General features: G+C 32.4%; 1 long non-coding RNA gene across 2 annotated transcripts in view; it reads right to left on the bottom strand.

Moving 5' to 3' along the window:
* The window catches only part of LOC118183699 (uncharacterized), a 342,152-nt gene that overhangs the window by 55,352 nt on the left and 265,389 nt on the right, over positions 1-21,411 (bottom strand). The window contains exon 1 of one of the 2 annotated variants that reach the window (XR_004757278.2): positions 10,103-10,305. The exons of the other annotated variant lie outside the window; for it this stretch is intronic. This is a non-coding gene — a long non-coding RNA (uncharacterized LOC118183699). Of the gene's footprint in view, positions 1-10,102; positions 10,306-21,411 lie in introns of those variants that run through there. 2 annotated transcript variants of the gene reach the window in all.

Below are 21,411 nucleotides of genomic sequence, written 5' to 3'. Positions count from 1 at the left end.
TCGATTTGCAAAATTTAACATCACTGCCGTTTTGTAATTGCATGTGTGATGAGTGTTACGTTAGAATTATATAATTCTATCGAGTTAACTTTGAAAGGATGCGTTTCAGAAAAATTTATTATAAGAATATTACCGTTTTTAGACTAGAAAAGTGGAATAAATCAAGTTAAGAATGAAACTTAACGCGCTATTACAAATTAAATTTAGATATTTATCTTTTGTTTTCCTTACAAGTAAGATACATTAAGATTAATGTTAGACATTTATCTTACGTTTTCCTTAAAAGGCGTAATATGCACTCTTGTAAATATGCCTTTATATATAAATAAATATTTAATTAGATGAGAAAAAGCACATATTATGCTGCATAAATTCATACGTTACATATTTTCTAAAGGAAATATATAGTATATTTTCAATAAACTGAGAAATTATATCACATGCAAGCCACTAAAGTTCCCAAGGAGATATGGAAGATACATTATTTAATGAAAATAAACGAAAATTCAAACTTCTAAAAAATAGGCGCACTAAATAAAGCTTTGTATAACATATTTTATAGCAAGAAACAACTAAAAATATTGGATGATTACGTGTTTTACTCTTCCGAAGTGAAAAATTAAAAACAAAAGGAAATTAGTATAGAAATGTGTAGCTATTTTTAGTTATCCAGATGCAAAGAACTGACATCATGAATTTAGATCTGCTTTGAAATATTTGCATATATATTGGCAGATTGTATATCACGATGGTTAAGAGTGATGGTTTAAGTAGTAATGTTGAAGTATTTTAGGTTTCCCTGAAAAGTTAACGAAGTAGTTAATGATTTGATGTATAGATGAAAAGGTAAAATCGTTAAGTAGTCAGTAGAAATTGCATATATATGAGTGTAAATAAAAAATTACAGACGACTAATGGTAACGACGTTTTATCCATTGCTGTCTCAAATAAGCAAATAATTGATGACTTCGTACGTTTGGACAATTAATAACTCTCTCTGCTTGGTTTAATGATTTCATTTTTTACAAGAAAAGAAATATTCATTTTGAATAATATTATTAATTTCGGAGCTGTTAACTAATGAATTCCGGTTTAAGATATGAAAGGCGATTCATTTTGTTGAAAACTACATTGATTGGATATGGTGTTATATATATATCCACTCAGGCCGGGTAAATTAAATTAGTTAGAGTTCGCTAGCGGTGAAATTTATGGTCTCCCCTAAAAAGTGTTTACGTTGTTTTAAGAGTGGAAGGCAAATAAATAGGGCTGAAATGTTGAAAAATAAAATAATTAAATAGATATAATAATTAATAATAAACAACTAAATTCCCATTTTTAGCCCAAAGGGGCGTTAGTCAGAAGGGCTTTTTAATCTCGAAACGACATTTTGCACTGAATCTACAAAGCATTTTCTTACTGCATACCTTCATGATGTAATCGTAACTTACTCAGCGCGTATTCGAGAGGTCCAGGTTCGAGTCCCGGCGAGGACGTTGCTTATTTCTGATGTCTTCTTCCCCAGAAACCCAAATGCCTCTAAATTGGCGTCCGAACAAAAAGGTGGTGGATGATAATTCTTCACCACCAGGATTTGGCGGTTTTGTCCCCTAATCCACAGTAACCCTTTAAAAGAAGAGTATATAAGGTGTTCTCCACCTTCTTTCTGCATGCCTTCGTTGTGTAATGATTAGCACATTCAGAGCGTATTCTAGAGGTCCAAGTTCGAATCACGGGGAGGAAAATGCACATTTTTCAATCTCTCTTACTTCTTCAAGCATCTAATAGCTCTACAAAATGCCATATAGCAATTTTCCAATTGTTGCCACCAAATATTACAGACCTATTTTATATTTTAAGAAATTAAATTATGAAGCATCTGCATGAATGTATGAATGTTTCTCGCGTTGTAAAATATATATATATATATATATATATATAGAATCCGCAAATTCTGAATAACATAGTCCTCCACCCGAACATGGGCACCTGGAACCTCCGATTTGGAAATTCATATTTGTCTATTTAATATTTTGTAAAACTTTAACGAATTTTTGAATAGAAAACTCAACAATTTCAAAGTAAACAGAGGCAACTCTACAAGAAATAAAACATTTCTATCTTCAACGTGCGAGACTGTCTATCGGAAATTCTAATGATATGCTGTTTTTACATATTGTTAACACAAAGTGGCGTTATTCCAAAAGCTTTCGAAACGCGCATGTGTCTAGAAATGAAAAAAATGCCCGTCAGGGCATAATATAAAATCTGAAGGCTTTCAAATTCCACCTTTTTTAATACTTTATTAAAGTTGCTATTTAATATTTTTATTTCTAAATATTCTTATATTACTACCTCTGCATATCAAGACTAAAATACTTAAAAATTAAAAATTATATCAAAACATTAAATGTTCTATGGGAACAAAAAGTAAAACATTAAAATCCTAAAACATTTTAACAAAAACAACGGTCCCAATTGAACTTTATATTGCATAGTAAAGTATTTCTCCAGCCTCCTTAGCGTGCCTACGTGGTGTAGTAGTCTGCAAGCTGGGCGCTTATTCCAAAGGTCCGTGGTTCGATTCCCGGCGAAGGTTTTGCTGATTTTTCATCACGCCTGCTTTAAAAAAATGCTTAGCCCTAGAATGCTACTCTTTGAAAAACTTACGAGAATAGTAACCATTCGTCTAAGACACAAATTGTGCCTAAGCGTGTTTAAAACCTGTTTTAAAAGTCAATTAAAATAAAAATATACTACCCGCAGATGATTTCAGGACTCTGGAACTTCAAGTTAGCAAGAAAGTATCATTCAGTTATTTATTCTCAAAGCAGTCTTCATACATACTAGCATGTTGTTCTCTGCGCATTACTCTGGAACATATTTGACAAAAGTTAGGAGTCATTGTGCGCAAGCTGTATGGGAAAAAGCAATTTTTTTTTCTTTTTTTCTTTTTTTACTGTCAGATTGTTCAGGAGGTTTCAACAGTTCACTTATAATTGTTCTTGTTGATCGAGGCAAAGTTGGTATGTTGTAACCTTTCTTCATCCATGGAGCAAGAACATCTTCACTTAATTTTGTTGCGAACTTTTCCCTCGATAATGCCTTTTCAGATTTTGTATTACTCACATACATAACATGTGCGTGCATTTAACGGCTATTTCTCATGCTGCGGAACGCAGAAAAGAGGCTTCGGCGAGTTTTCTACTACATGATATCTTGTTACATATCTGATCCAATGTGTCTGCAGTCCCTTTTATGGCTCAGTCCTTTGCTTCCCTAATAAATGAATAATATTGCAAGATGCTGTGCTTGTGTTGCTTAATTTAGGAACAGATTACAACTTATCTTTACCACTTAGCTGAGTTTTACCGGGGTAAATAACAGATTTTTCATGACTGAAAAAATTTCGGAATTTTTCAACATGTTAAGCATTTTCTTTTCTTGGATTATGAAATGAAACGTTACAGCTAACCATTCGTCTGTGAAACGAATATTGTTCTAAAAATGCTATATGAGAAAATATTCCGGTAAGAAGATTCCTAATGTATAGCGGCCAAGATCATATAAAAGTACTGAGTCGCACGTCTCGATTCCTATTTTAGGGAAGGCCGGGCAAGGTTATTTGCTATGGGCTCCGTCTAGGAGACGAATAGGTAGCATTCTAAGGTTTTAATGTCTCTACAGCAAAATATATTTAACTTTTTAATACGTAAAAATACAATTTTTATTGATCAACATGCATTACAAGTATTACGGATAATATGTTAATTAAGCAATTGTTTTAAGATTCTGGATTCTTAGCAATTAAAAGCATTATTAGCATTGAAATAAAAACTGACATGAAAATCATACAAATATTTCTTTCTCATTCAAAAAATCAGATTTTCTCATTCTGTTAACCATACCACTCAAACACAAACATACTTATATAGCTAACACAAAGTAATAATTTAATTAATGTAACGCAGTAATGCTAAATGCAAAAAGAAACAATATCTAATCTAGTGATTATCAAATAAGTTTCGAACGAGAGGTTTAAATAAGTGTGTTACACATTATAATTAATACACACACAGTTACTTTCGTAATTGATGGCCGTAACAATATTATAACAAGCTTTTTTTATTGTATGCTTTCAACGTGTGCTAAATGTTTTTTATATTATAGAAATAACACGTCTTATTTTCTCACTATGCATCAGTATTTTTGCCTTCCCATGTGTGCTAAGGAAGTGCTTGATTAGTGTCTTATCAGATGGGACAAAATAGAAAAATAAGCTTACTCTGGGCTTGCTTAATATGTTTAAAAAGCTGATGTATACAAGTCATGAATTTCTTTGTACGGAATATTAAATTATAAGCATTTGTTTCGTACTTTTCATTTAAACGTATTTCTTGAATTTCATTAGAGATATATTTCTCATTCAATTCTTTCAATTCTCACTTCACGGCAAGACAAAAATACATAAAAACGCAAAATATTTTCATTAAAAATTGAAAGATACAGTAAAATGTAAAATACCATATATAGTTAAAACAATAAAAAAAAAACAATTTTCACAATTAAAATTACAGTTCCTACCCCAAAACAAGCAATATGGCCAACAGGCAAGAAAGCTGATTTTTCGGACCGCAAAATTTAAATTTTTCTTTTGTCCCACTTGGCAAAACAGCACTGAAGGTGCAGAACGAATTAAGTCACTATTCTGCAAAGTTTCAAAAGCAAACAAATATGGCTGGTATGATAAAAAATTAGGCTTAGCCGCACTTAAGCAACCGTTAAATTATTGATGATTCTACAAATATTGCATACATATTGACTAAAGGCATAAAACCTTAACCAGAAAAATAGAACAACATAACGCAATCATTTCTAAAGCAAAAAATGCATAATTTACCTTCATATAAGAAGAAAAAATAAATGAGCTCATTGAGTCGAGTAATAGAGTGGGTGTATATATATATTTATTTATATATATATTTACTTTTCGTTGAGGCCGATTGCAACCAAAAAGGGAGGTGTATAACTGCATGTTATAGCAGTCCTATATAAAAAGTTTCAACGTTCTGAGGCTATTTGGTTTTGGGTTATGCGAGATACATACGTATCTCTTCTGGGAAAACGTATCTCTTCTGCCAGGAAAAAAATCTCTTCTGAATCCATTTTAAAACAGTTTTATAATTCGTTTGGGGAAAAAGAGTCTGTTGTTCTGTCCTTGCGTACAGACGTCACACAAAAACATCGTTAAATTGCATTCGATAGTGGTCAAAATGGATATTTTCGTTGAAATATGGTCGACGGAATGTTTTTTTACAGTACTTCCTTACAAGGAACTAAAAATGTATCATTTAGTTTCTAACAAGCGCATAAATAATTTGATTGTATTTATATATGTGATACAAAATAGATTAAATTGTAGCTCAGTTTCCTCTTTAAATAATGAATTTAAATACTTTTGACCCAGAACCATAACAATTTATTCCCTATAATGAATTAATTTTTGTACGTGATATATTGAAAGCAAGTAAGGAGCTCAGATTTGTTGTTAAAAATATAAAGGGTACGTAAATAAATTTAATTGGGAAACACTCGTATATTCGAAGTTATCTTTATAGTGATGTTTAATTTTTGGTGTATACAATAGTGTTAATTCGGGAATGAAATGTGTAGCAAAGATTTGTAATGAATCCTTTCCAAAGCAGCAGCATTTTATTAACTATACTACTGTTATAAATGTTAATAAACTTGTTGCGAATAAATACTGATAAAACATTATAAAACAAATATTGCTTTCATACATATATAACTTCGGAAAGGATTGTGTTGCTGGAATGTGAACGATATGTGAAAGTGCAAAAAGGCAAGAGTTTCGTTTTTTATTCAGGGTTGGAATTTATTCGAAAATAAAATATTAACACTTCGAAGAAATTTAGAGATAATATTAATCAAAGTTATATTAAAAAAACATTTATATATGAGAAGTGGCAAATATTTATGTTCTTGCAAAATATAATAATTTTCGAATTGTAATTAATCTTTATATTATGGTAATGTTAGGTAATAAAACCGGAATTTTATCTCATTCGCGAAAGCGAAAGAAATATTATTGTAAATACCTTTACTTATCAGTTTAATAATGTGAAAGAATAACGGATTTTTCCTGAATGAACTGAGAAAAGTCATGTACGAAATATACTTAACTAATAATCAAGCTGTCCATACGAATAGAGAAAGAAAGCGCTGTTTAAGATATTAAACCAAAGGGAAGCAGTATGATTTTCACCGACGACTTTTGTGAAAAGTGCCTCTACACTTAGTCAAAATTAAGAAAGTATGTTTATTGCTTGAACAGTGTAAGTTACAATTTTTTAAGGGTGTTCTTATTTATAACCTCTTTAGTGATGTTTTCAAACAAAACGTTAAGAAACCTTTCTCAGCGGTCACTTCCATAATATTTGAAACTGACTAAAATTTCTTGAACATTTCTTGTCGTTTTCGATAAATTACTGTATGTAATTTCTAAGAAAAGAAAAATAATTTAAAATGTTATACCTTTCAATTTTTACATAAAAGTGAAACGGTGTTGATTAACATATTATTTAATTAAGCTAATTATAATAGGAAATTTTATTAGATGCAATTCTTTAGTTAGAAATGGTTGCACTGTCTTTACTAGCCCCCTGATGACCGCTTGGTCCATTGCACCGTTTAACCCATCTCTACATACAATGCTAAGTAATATAGTTTCGCATTAAATTAAAAAATTCAGGCTTAAACCTTAGATAATATTAGTTTACATTTTGAAATTCATATCTACGAAACTATATAATTGCGCTATACTTTATCGTAAATATTATCACCTTTCCCTAGAGCTGAACGTAATAAGTATAGCATAAAATAATCCTACTTTTCGCCTAAAAGTACTAAAACTGAGATTCTTATTTCAAACACTTTTGCCGCTAGATATTTGATTCTTAACACTTCAAAGAAACACTCTTAAAAAGCATAACCTTATTTTGATTTATAAGAAAATAATATAAAGTGAAGTTTATTTTTTTATATTTCTGCTTTTAATTACGTTAAAAATAATTTGAAATATGCTGTTATCTAACATTTAAATGTTATTTATTTCACTTTCCTGTGTTACGTAGGAAAAAAAATATTTATAATTTAAATTACGTTTACTTCGTCTTGGTGCCGCAACAAAACAAAACAAAAACAAACAAAAAAAAAAAAAAAAAAAACACTCAAATACTCAAAATACTTACTACTCTCAAAATCTTAACACTTATTGCGAAATGCTGATCTAATTCTGAATGAAGGCAAATACTTCAACAATCTACAAAAATAATAATTTTATTTATAATGTAACCTGGATTACATCGATGGTTCACTACTAACTACGTCGCAAACTGAAAACCTAACATTCTTTCTCAAGCGAAGCGCCCTCTAACGGCGATACATAAATCATTTGGGGAGGTTTTCCACAACTTTATATCAACGAATGTGAAGGATTCATCTCTGGTGTTTTGTTTGAATCAAAGATTATTTATCAAAACAAAATTTTAAATGCACTTCCGCAACAAAACCATTAACACGCTATCTCTCACTAAAATAAAACTAATTCAGATCTCCAACCTAAAACACATAAATATCGGTACAACTCTAGAGATAACTCTAAAACGCAACATTTAAAATGCGACAGAAGACTCTTCAAAACACCAGAGAAGGATAAATTTCACACTTAGAAAGTTTACTAATAAAAGTAAAATAAATTAATTAGGCCGATCGTATAGTTACAGCTCTTAAAACTGATATTTCTACTACCCAGGTTCTACTGTAACCATGTTTCCGTAAGGATCACATGTGTGACCTACAATAGACCACAATTAAAACTCAAAATAAGCATACAATAATTAAATCAATAAACACACTTCTTAAATATTCCCACACATTATAATTTAAAATAGCTGGCCAGACTACCCCTACAAAATATTTTCAAAAGTTAATCATTATTTCAATCTCATTGTTACATTATTAACATCATGCAAAATCATAGTGAAACACCTCATATTAATCTTTTGAACATGTACTCAAGAATTTAACTCATGACAATTCAACATTAAAAGAAACTAATAATTTCTCACCTAAAGAATATATAAAATTTACTTTGACAACTCAACTTTTAACTTTTAAACTGACTACTTTTTAACTATTGATTACTCATAACACTTTCTCAAATATTAATTACTCATAACACTTTCTCAAATATTAATTGATTGAGTAACAGCAAAATGTTTGAATTTTATTCTACATCAAAATGTCAGCAAGAGCTATAGCATTTAACACTTCCAAAATCCCAAAAAAGGACTTATTAAAAGAAAGGCAAATATGAAACTAACAAAATTTTAACTTACGGTTGGATCATCGCTCTCAAAACCCCAAATCTGAAGACTCTCACGTTTAAACAATATTCAGTTGAGATTTAATTAGTTCACAATACCACAATCAATCTGGCAATTGTTCGAGACAGTCACGGTTTGCTATTTCATCGCTATCCAAAAACAAGTCTGCAGACTCTTGCAGTCAAAAATAATATTCAATCGATACGTAATAATTGATAAAACCACAGTCTGATGAAGATTCGAGACACTCAGGTTGGCAAACAGAGAGCTGGAGACAGCAGACCGCGGAAGACATCAGGAGATGACGAGTTCCTTCTTTCCGTAGTTTACAAAGTAAACCGGAACATCAGCGGGAGCAATTCAGACCCAACTCTTCTGCAAGTGGAAACCGTCAGGGAAAGGATCCTCAAACAAATGTTGCCGGTCAGGGAAACGCTGGACCTATCCCCAAACCTTCCGTCAATTTGACGGAAGTATATCCGAAGGAAGCCCGCGACGAGTTCGCACCCGTCCCCACAGCCAGTACCTCGGAGATAACAATATTAACCATAACCGCGGTCATCCACAAGGGGTCTCCGGACTACGCTCCTCTTAAAAGTCGATCAAAACTGGACCAACTCTCACAAAATTCTCCCTCCTCCTACCGTGCAACGGCTTTTGAAAGTTCCGTTGAATCTCACAACATAATCACCTCTAATTCACTATTGGCTCAAACATTAATAAAATTCACATTTAGCCAATCTTAAGCAAAACTTGGCCCTGCCTAGCCAACTAGAACAGAGGCAATAAGTAGTCTCTAGAATTTGAAGAACTTCAGAACTCTTTACAAGGTGACATACCTTTTCCTTGCCACGCAACAGAGGAATGTATTCAATCGCAAGTCAGTTAAACTTGCGACATCCGTATGTAATAAATACGTCACCCAGTTCTCTACTTCAGAAAGGGCGAAATACTTTCTCTCCTCCGCACCTTAAGCATATGGTCAAATCAGCGAAAAGACGAAAAATGCAGCTGGGCAGTCCGACCTCTCTTCTTCACAAGAAGCCGACTCGTGAGAAAAGGAAATACACCCGGGCCCTTTTAACTGTAACACATCTTCAGCCAAACTTAAGAGAGCTTTGCCGTAATTGAACGAAAATGTTAAACAATACTAAATACTATACATTAATTCTTAAATACGTACATTACAAATTCATTGCCCACAGTAAAATAATATACTTTATAAGAATACCTTATGCACAGTAAAGTAGTAATGTGTAATAATTGTACAACCCAAAATAATACATAACACTTTTCCATAACACCTGCTGTCTGTGAGGAAAAGTACAATTTACTGAGTGGTAGATAAAATATTGCGACAGAGCTGAAGCGTAATTTCTGAATATTAAGGGCGTGATTTATTTTGATTATTATGAAGTTCTCAGTATCATCGTTGTACACAATGAAATCTGAACAAATACATTATCGTATTTTCATATTTTATACCAAGTGCTTCAGCTGCAAGGAGTTATTTTTATCGATAGCATTTATTTCTGACAAGTAAAAAAAAGTGTCCACTTTTCCTCTATGTCAAATATGCATTGAAAATTAGAGTAATTATTTAGCTTTGAAATAAATATGAATAAATATAATGCTATAGGAAAAAATACATCTAAAATAATATTCGTTTTAAAATCACATTAAGATATATTTACCCTCATCACATTGACCCAGATTTTAAAAGCAAGTACATGTCTCATGTCTTCCTTTCAGGCTACATGCATATGCATAAAATTGGAGATAAACAAGATGAAGCTCTTCGTAAAAGTAATAGTTGCGCAATCCTATTGAAATGCAGTCTTCGTAGAGAATGAAGACCATAAAAAGGGCTGAGAAAGCACCTTCGGAATACTCATAGAAACGCAATTGAGTACTTAGTACATTAGAGTCTGAAACGGTTTTAAAATTCACTTGCTTCTTCAGGCACTTCGAGAAATTCTAAATGACCTACTTTTCGAGAAGGAAGTAGGTTAAGTTTTATCTTAAAAGAGTAAAAGACGAAATAAATTTATGTCTTTTTTCGAGACGTTTAATTTCCGAAAAAGGCTCGAGAATTTCCCAGGTTGCCTAAAGAGACAGGACTCGAATACTAAACTGTGGTCCAGTTATAGATAATGGATCACATGAGTGTTAAAGCGTTTTCGAGGAAAAGGTTTCAGATTGTACTTCAGCCGATTACCAGTTTAGCTTGTTGTTAGTTGACGAGGCAAATAAAGAGTGGGTATTATTTTCTGCTTATCGTATTACTTATTACATCCATACAAAGAAATGAAATTATTACACAATATTTCAGTTAACCCTAATAACTAACGATATTAAGCATAATTAAGCAAAGTCGTACCCATTTACATTAATTTTTTGCCATATATGTAATTATTAGATTAAAATGGATGTAAAGTTCAATTTTGTCATTGTTAGTTTTGCGTAGATATAGAGAAAATCATACATTTCCTATAAGAAATATGAAAAGGAACAATCGGTTTGAGTTAGATTTTGATTAAAATTTATAATCAGTTTCAAGCTTGTCTGAAAATAGGTCGTTCGGATATAAGAGAAAATACATATATAATTCGTATATAAGATATATTAATTTTTTATTTCAAAATTTAAAATATTTTTAATTTCTGAAGGAGAGGATGCATTCTTTCTCTTCTAAGCTTATAATGAAATGCATTAGTTTGTGTTTTGATGCAATATATGATTCGTCAACACAGTTAAGTACCTAAACTGGAATAATGCACTCCTGAAGTCTTTTTAATAGCTATTACATTATTGATAATGTTTGAAGCAATTTGTGTTATACCTTTCCTATAAAAATATTCAAAATTTAGAAAAGAGGTGTGCTTTCAGTTTCCTCTTATAATAATTTGAAGTAAAATTTTCTTAAACCATTCAAATTGCGGCAATTATTTAGCGGAAGGCTTTCTCCTTAATTAAATATGAAATTAATTATAATATGATTACAGTTATTTTCTTCTCTGCTTCATTGGTGAAATTCGTTAGAAAATACTTGAATCAAGAAAAATATTTTTATTTATTTTTCAGCCAGTCAAATGAATGAGGGCAAAGTAAATTTTTAAATGTATTTTTTTATGCAGTTGATAGAATATACAGCAGATATTTCATTTTTGAGGAGATTATTTTAGGAATTATTTAATTTTTAAGTTGGAGATCTTACTCAGCGGTCATACAAAAATTAAAGACCAAGCGTTTTTATTTGTGCTCAACTAAAAATACAGTACGAGATTTGAGAAAGATTTTCGATGCTAATAGATTAAGGACAGCATTTATATGCAAAAAACATGAAAATATTGATCAATAAAAATATTCTATAAGATCTCCTTCGGAGTATCTTACAGAATGAATGTCTCGTTACATTATAGAAATAAACATGTAACTTCCAGCTGGAAACATTACATGCATATATTAAAAATAGTTCTACTTACCTGAATTTTTTACTATGATGAGACCATAATTCTAAAGTAACAAAATGTCATGAGTATATTAGAAACGTATTTTTAGCATCGGAAAACTAATAAATTATCTGAGTGAAAACTCTTCCGGCTAAACATCTGTACTAAAGTTATAAACTAACTATTTATAATTATAACTATTTGTTTCAAAGCTATAATATAACTGAAAAGTTATAAATCACTAAACAATATCACTGAATGACGTTAGAGGAGAAAACTGAACGTCGAAGTATTCAGATTCAATAATTAATCGACCATCAAACAGAAAACGATGCCTCAAGTTCTTAATTTAATATATCGGATAACTTTTGTCCTCTGAAAGTCAAACGGCTTGCTTTTATTTTTATAACGTGTTTAAGTTTTTTCCTAAATGTAGATAGATATAGGAATCGAGGAACTGCGTAAAGTGTAAGAGTTAGTATAATCAGGAAAAGGAGGGCGGAAAATGAATTGACGGTAGAGAAGCTAAGTATCTAAAATGAAATCCCTTTTAAGAATGACTCTTTTTCGTTTAGCTTTAGTTTGATTCGTTAATTTTAAGTTTCGATTTGCAAATTTGAATTTTTATTGGCGTTATAAAGTTTCTGCGTCATTGAAGATATATAAGAATCATATGGTAGAGGTTGCTTCCAAATGATGCACCTTAGAGTGGCTTAATGCAAGCAGTTGATATTTTTAGGATGGAAAAGGAAGATAACCATATTGAAATGGAGAATTAAAGAACTATTTGAAATTAAATCAGCATTTTTATTTACAGATTTTTTATCTTACATATGCATATGCATATGAATATCCTATATGATAGTGTGATTATTATTAAAAAAAGAGAGAGACTTCATTAAGATATAAGAAAAAAGAAATGGAATACAAATTCTCAAGAGTGTTCGAGAAATAAAAAGCAATCACTTACAATCAAACAAAAATCAAACTTATTTTAGCGCAAAATTTAAAAAAAAAAAAAAGATTCGATTTAGAGGGCTATCTGGCACATAATCTGAAGACGATCTGATTCTTCTTCAGGAGCCCTTTTTTGAACTATTCTTTATTCACATTCTACTCCATAATAATTTGATTTTTTGGCTAATTTTGAATTTTACATTGATGCGTTTATTTTTCATTTGGAAAGACAATCGTTTAATCAGTTTTTTAAAGAAATTGTGTCTTAATCAATAAAATGTGAAAGATCTGAGTTATAATCACTGATGATTTTTGACAAAGCTTTCCATAGGATATTATCGAAAGTATTACTAATGGTAATAATAATGGATGGTTTTAGATGTTATCTTGATACAGGCGTAGTGAATATTAAGTGGGCGCCGCAGAATATTACTGTTACTGCATGCTGTCAATATAAATATTTCAATAAGCTTCCTCTTTTACTTAAATATCGAACAGTTCGTACTGAAAATAATCTATGTTTTATAAGGGTCACCGCATTCTCTCCACAGTAATCTCGGATTTTATCTAACTCTTGTTATTTTAGAAAATCCATTTGGAAAAGAGCCTCATATATAATCCCAGTTTACTGAGCTCAATATGAATTAGAGTTCGATATTAGTTGGAAGATTGAAAACCATTTAACTAACTAATGAAAGGGCTAGACCCGAGAGTTTTGAGGATATTTAAGCCATATCCTATGTCTTCCTCATGTTTACTGTAAGATCTGTTCATTCGAAAACCTAATAAATAACTGTCTTTCGTTTCATGTAGATACTTTAGAAGTTTTCTTCTTATCTCTTATTTCCTTCTTAATAAAATTTTTGATTTGCCATTAAATAATTGTCTCCTGTATATGATGCAATGTTGTACTGAACATTACTGAAATCGTTTAATTAATGCGATCCTCTTTTGATCACATAAAATAGAGAGCATTAACAATAAACTATTGATTGAAAATACTTAGATGATTCTTCTTTTAAATCACTATTCCTTTTGATGTCATTTTATATGATGATTGAGATCTATAATCAAGGGCTTAGGCTCTGAAGGGAAAACACACGCGGTATCCATTCCTAGATAAGTTTCAGAGAATGGACAAACTGGTAGTCTAGGACAGGATCAACTCTCCTCCTTTGTGTTATTATTTAACTAAGAAGTCCTGCTTTCCTGAGAAACAGGTGTGACCAGCAAGGCTGCATATAAAACCCTCAAAAGAAAGTTCAAATATGCATCTTTTACTCTATCATCTTGCCTTATTTGAAGTGCGGATTTAAGGATACCGCCTCGCAATTTCCTTCAGTGGCAGATGGTTCAGCATTATGCCAGTTAAATATTTCGGGATTCATAAAATGTAAAATTTATTCTAGGAAATTAAGCGCAGAAGAAAAATGCAAGATAAGGATAATGCAAATGCATTACTTAAATTTGAATAACAGAAATTATTTTTGCCTCAAATCCTCTAGCTTTCAACATTTCCTTCAATTTCAGTCTTAAATACCGAATCCCAAAGTAAGGAATTTAAATCAAAATTCAATTAATTTAATACTGGAGGAAAACCTAACGTGCATACGATAAGTTATTTTAACTAGAAATAACGTTTTTGGTTTAAAGCTCATTAGGAAATTCTGGGCCCGTGGTATTTAGAAAATTTAGAAGCATAATTTATTCGATTTAAAAGAAAGGGTTTATTCTGACATCACTTCCTCACATTTGCAACTGTAGCTATGATGAAAGGATTTTGTATAATTTGGAACAAATTGTAAATTAACTTTACCTGAATAATTAAAGTCATATTTATTATTCCTCCTCAGGAACAACTTAGATAAAAATCAAATATTAATTATAAAATTCGAAAACATCCGGATTACTTCAGCTAATATAAAGAATTCTTAACAGTAAGACAATATTCGCGTTTTAATATTTTTCAAGTACGATCATAATTAAGATGCATATCTCTTCCTTGTGTTTTGATAATTTATTTTCTCGTCAGAACCAACGACATTCTTTCAGAAGTTTTATTTTAAAAATCTTTTGCTAATGCGAGCAGCAACAATTTGTGACATCGCTGCTCTCTTAAACGTTTATTTTGGACCACGTCCTATCTTGCAGTTTTATCTCAGATATTAATAAATACTGCTTTTTAAAAGATCTTATTTGCTTGGACAATTAAGAGATTTTTCTTTAATTTCTTGTCTTAGATAAACGAGAAATTGTTTTCTCTAAATTAATTGGAATTTTAATGATTGTATATTGCTCCGCAATACAGTAAATTAGCTGCTCAAGCAATAACTGTCACGATAGCTTTATTTGAATTTATGCTTCTTAAATTTGGAACTAGGACTCGTATTTCTATTTACTATACTATACTAGAACTATAAAGTACTTCTCCCGCCTTCTGAGCATGCCTTCATGGTGTAATGGCCAGCACACTCGGCGCGTATTTGGGAGGTCCAAGGTTCAAGCCCCGCAAGGTCATTGTTCATTTTTCATGTACTCCTGCTTCAAAATAACATAATGTTTCTACAGTGGCACGGGAACTAAAAAAGGTGCTGGATGATAATTCTTCACCACCAGGATTTGGCGACTTTGTTCCCTAATCCTCAGTTGCCTTTTAAAAGTGGAAGTATACAAAGTTTTTCTCCCGCCTTCCGGGCATGCATTCGTAGTGTAATGGTCAGCACACTCGGCGCGTGTTCGAGAGGTACGAGGTTCGAGTCCCGGTGAGGGCACTGCTAATTTTTCATGTACTTCTACTTCAAAATAACCTAATGTCTCCAAAGAAAATTTGTCTAAATTTCTAAGAATAGGGGTTGAGAGACTGACATTTCATACGCTATTTCAAAAATCTTTGCAAAATAAATTCTTTTTTTAATTTGCTGATATCCATTTAAGGTTTGATCCTTATGCTATTAAAATAAATCGCATAATCGCAATTTGATCATTGTGGTATTAAAATTTATATGCGATATATTATATACAATCCTTCCTCAAAACTTGTTCTTTGGCTAATTGTAAGTGACTATAGTTTGACATCCAACTTAATACTCTTGCAACTAAAAGTCCACAATAGTCTTTTTTTTTCTGAACGTTTAGCCTTTACGGGCATAAAAGGAAGACTGCGATTCGTTAACTTCGTGTACAACTCCATAAATGAAATGTTTTCACATATGAAGATGTATGCCGTAGATTCCACTCATTTGAATGTATGTAAAAGAGGAGGTGGATACAAAATTCCTAATATAACGATATTATAAAAACTACATGAAATTGTTTTAGGTGTTTTCTCAGAATTTGTTTATTAATAGAGTTGTAAGGATCTTAAGTTTTACTAACGTTTATTTTATTTTAAATCTTTACTATCACTTCTTATTTTCTACTTCCGGCCAGAATTAAAGGCTTTAAATTATTTATGCAAATTTGTCTTGCGAACGCCAAGTACTTAAGTTGTGGTTTTTTGCCAAGCAAGAGAGAGAGGAAGGAGTAAGTAGAAGCAGGCCGCTTGCCTTAGCAGTTTTACTCGGTTGCTGGTTGCCTTCAAGGCCAGAGGTTTAATCCTCTTGATAATTTTAAACGTATCGTAGTGTTTACAGTTCTCTGTACTACATACGGCCTTTCTGTTAATATACGGCCAATCTTCAAGTAGCCACTTGTTTATTAATCCAAAGTTAGTTTAGTTAGAATTTAGTTAATATTTTTATATTCTTACGTTCAGACCACAAGTGGTTGGTCTCTGTATTCCGAAGTCCGGAAATTATTGTAAAGAGTGAAAAATAAAGGGTTTCGTATACCCTTCCTGTGTATCTTGTCTACTTCCCACATTTATTGAACATAGCTTTAGTAAGCTCCCTGTTCCGAGTCAGGTCATTGAATGCTCCCCAAGCAAGTAAGGAGAAACACTGAACCTGATAGAGTTTGTCCTTAATTACGATTTTTTTTTATCTGGGAAATGATTAAGATATCTTTTTTTATTTTTTAAGTACCAATTAAAAATGTGTGTTACAATGACACTTAAGAAACTGACTTGAAGGAGAAATTAGAAACATACATATATTTCATACACTGCTTCTCTTATTTTCTCCTAACCATGGGGTTTTGCACAGAAAGTCTGGAAAGAAATTTAAATCTGAGTTTATTAACCCATATCACATTAGTAAAATTTTTTATACAATGCATTAATGTTTTAAAAAAATTTAATAAAATAAATCATTATAATGCAATAAATAAAAGTAAGTGGTAACTCATTTTACAATGAGTTACTAACAGTTATAACGTACATACTAACAGTTATGACATACTAACAGTTATGACATACTAACAATTATAACATACACTGGTGTGCAAAAATAAAGGACGAAGTCGAAAAATTAGCATAGCAGCTGAACGAAGAGGCAGAGCGGACAGAAAGACCAATCAGGAGATTATGTAAGGTGATGTACGGTAGCACATGCGCAGATATGCAGGTAGACGTAATGGGGGAGTGTCTGAGTAGTATAAAGCATGTTGTCGGTGTAAGATCAGTATTTCTGGCAAAGAGATTGCACGCGGTATAGCAGTTAAAATCACACCGAGTTCTGCCTCAGCGAGAAATGGTGAATAATCAATCTGTTAGACGACATCTGGATGCTTTTACCCGAGGTCGAATCATTGGGAAGTTGGAGGAAGGCCGCAGTGTGAGAAGTGTGGCTGCAGAGTTCGGAATTGCTCACAGCATCGTTTCACGACTTTGGAGACAATTTCAAACTACAGGAACAGCTATCCGGGAGTTTAGTAGTGGTCGTCCACGAGGAACCACACCCGCAGATGATCGGTATATTGCCTTACAGGCCAGAAGAAACAGGCGGCAGACAGCGGGAGGAATCGCTAAACACACGACACAGGCGACTGGACGACCGATATCGCGTTTTACCGTGGCCAGAAGACTGCACGGTGGTGGTCTTTTTGCACGACGCCCTGTACGGTGTGTACCTCTAACGCCTGCCCATCGTAGAAGGCGTTCTCTGTGGTGCCGGGAACTCCGGAATTGGAGAGACAATGAATGGGGACGAGTACTCTTTACAGAAGAGAGCAGATTCAGTCTGAGTAGCGATTCTCATCGCATACTCATCTGGAGAGAGCGGGGATGCCGCAATCATCTCTCGAACATCATTGAAAGGGACAGGTATGGAGGTGGCGGTGTTCTCGATTGGGAAGGCATCATGCTTGGTAGTCGAACAGACCTTCACATCTTCGACGCAGGTTCAGTCAACGGAACCCTTTATTGTAACGAGATTCTTCTTCCATATGTGCGTCTTTTCAGAGGCGCTATGGGTCCTCAGTTCCTTTTCATGGACGACAATGCACCATATCATCGCACAGTAGCTGCCGAACAGATCTTAGAGAGTGAGGATATTGAACGTATGGATTGGCCGGCACGATCTCCGGATCTCAATCCCATTGAGCATGTATGGGATTTTCTAGGCAGACGCTTGGCAGCTCGTACCTTATCACCAGTAACGATTCCGTAGCTTCGATTGGCGCTGAAAGACGAATGGGCAGCAATGTCTCAACAACTCATTGACACCCTCATTCTCAGCATGGGTAGACGCTGTGAAACCTGCCTAGCAGTCAGGGGAGATCATATCCCCTATTAAAGACCGGATGTTTCTTGCTGGACACCCATCACAGAGATGTTTCGGCCTTCAGTCGCATTGCGCTCCATGCTGCTTTTTCAATAAAGGTTCTTTTTATCCCTCTGATTTCTCTTTTAGTAAGTGTTGCTTACATTACTCATGTCCTTATGTATTGGGGATCTTACGGTATTAAATGTGTTGATTTGGAAAGCTTTTGTACAAAGTTTTATTGAAACAACCCCCTCGACCTTAATTTTTGCACACCAGTGTAATGCTATTCCAAGAAAATAATTACACGTGGGTGTATTAAATTATCTGGACTACTAGCCGATTTGTAGCAATTCTTTGATGAATTAAAAATACGTTAGGATAAAAAATAAAGTATTTCATTTTAATCTAGCATTAACTCACTGGATTTATTTGATTTGGTCAAATGGAAACATTATAAGCATTCTAAAATTCTCGCCTAGCTAGGATAAACAAAAATCATTCGTTTTCAATCCTAGCCTTGACCTTACCAGGTGTCTTAGGAGAGGAAACATATTTGTGACATCCCAAAGTGACGAAAGACCATGAGAAATGAAGTAATTAATCTCCAGTAGGATGACAGTTGTGCATGAAGTACATCCTCTCTGAAAAATATCTTCCAGTTGCAAAATTCCTCATTTTCGGGCATTCAACCTTTCGTTCCCTGAATATAGTTGTGACGATTATATTTCTTTGGTCGACTCCTTCGTTGTCACGCGCATTTATAAACCTGAAGGAAACGTATGGCCTACTTGACGACGGTTTGGAAAAATTCACTTTTGTTTTAATATATACACCGAATATCCACCCATAAATTCGAGTTCTGTTATAGTTTGCACCCTGTTTTTAGGCCTCACCTAACACGTTTTAAGGAATCGGAGTGAGACATATTGTACTATTGTTAAGACAAATCAGTTCTACATATTGTATTACTGTTTTCGGTAACTCTCTCTTTTTGATGTTGTGGATATATTTTTTATCCTGTAACAATCTTTAAAGTTGCATTTTAAAATGGCTGTTTATTCTATATACTGAAAGTAAAATCTGTTAGCATCGCTGACTGTTCTGATTTCACAAACGTAATAAATACAGTTTACATTATGATACAGTTTCTAGTTTTTATTGAGAAATGCAGTAAAATTTAGCAGAAAATAGTTAATGTTGCTTAGTTTTCTTTGTAGTAATATTTGCTCTCAGAACTAAAAACGAAAACTAATTTCGCAATGACATGACAGAAATGAAATTAGAAAATGACTTAATGAATGTTTCAAAATACGGTATTTGTTGACAGTGTTGTTTCTGTAATTGTTATTGCCATTAAAGCAATGGTTACAATGGTTTAGCCATTAACAGCTTCTAGAATAAATTTATTAGATAATAATAAATTTACTTTTTAAGTCAGAATTAATTACAATAATGTGTTTTTTGTCTTATTTTGATTTTGTACCAGATAGAAAGTTACACAGATTATAAGAAGATATATTACTTTCACGTCGTTTATCTATCAGGAAAATTCATTGTTCAGTCATTAAAGATCCCATATCTAAATTTCATTCGTACGGAGTTAGAGCATACGTTATCAGTATGGTTTGATATATATCAGTAAAACTGAGTGTAATGTGTTTACATTTAAGAACCGAATCCTATGTTCTAAAGGGAAAAATATTTTGCTTCTAGTATCTATGAAAAACATTTAGCTTCACCAAAATATGGACTTGGTCGTCTTTAAAACTGATGGAGTTCTATTTAAATATGCACCAATATGAAATTGTCATTTTGCTTAGTTTAAAATTTTATATAGGCATGTTTCTCTTCCATTTACTTTACCTGGAAACTAATCATTATAAATTGTTCCTGCAAATTCATTCCAAAACAGCATGCTTTTGAATGTTTTCCTATCACTTGTTAATAATTTACTTCTGAACTTTATAGTGAATAAGTACAGAATTTTTACGATATTATAAAATGTAATGTCTTGCTTACTCTGACTAGAGATTAATTAAAAAATGAAATGAAAGTATACAGCTATTTTGCTATTTCTATTACTGTTTTGATAAAATGATATAGCATTGCGGTTTATTCTGAAATGCATTTCAGTTCAAAAATGATCTCTAACTTCGAAAGAAATCTTCATCCTCATGAATCCCGCTCGAAATACGACCCCCTTATAAATGATGCATACGTTTAAGATATTTTAAAAAATTCTACTGGATTTGTAGCCGGCTGAGTATGACAAGAGAAACTTTCTTTAAAATTTGAAAGTTGTTTGAACCGCACATGATAACTAGATATATGATTCTAGGGACACTTTTATATTCCACACATAGTGGTAGAAAATCTAAATATTTAATAAACAACCATCCGCAACCGCAAAATGAAAGTTCAAACTGACGGAAAATTGAAGAACATTTTTATTTTATTTTGTACTCCCATATAAGCACTGGTGCCTTTATTTCAAATCAGTGTGAAATGTATTTTGCTATGCTTATTTTTCGTTTCCGTCGGCTTCACTGCTCAGTAAAAAATGAATCCATGTGGAAATAAACCAAAATAGAATTATAAGATCGTCTGACAAAAGCCGGTTTCCGAAAGATGTGGAAATATTCAATTGAGACTACTACTAGTATTTTGAGTTACGCGATATTGTAACAATATACTTTTAAAGTAAATAATACTCGATGCATTTGAAAAATAGATTTTACCTCCATTTTGAAAGGTAGTATCATGCTTACTGTCTATATAGAAAGGAAAATTTTAGGCATTTTATTTAAGAAAATAGAGATATTAAGTAATTTTTTTATTGCCAATATTTATATTTGACAATAATCTTTGCTTTAAATCAGCAAAGCAAATATATAGAAGATAAGTTAATATGAGTCGCATAGATGCACAATAAAAACATTAAGGTATAGCCAT

The sequence above is a fragment of the Stegodyphus dumicola genome, chromosome 5, assembly GCF_044657685.1.
Source record: "Stegodyphus dumicola isolate Sdum_Otavi_A_Nest chromosome 5, ASM4465768v1".
Lineage (NCBI taxonomy): Eukaryota > Metazoa > Arthropoda > Arachnida > Araneae > Eresidae > Stegodyphus > Stegodyphus dumicola.
The sequence above is the reverse complement of the archived record's forward strand: the minus strand, read 5'-3'. Positions and strand labels throughout refer to the sequence as shown.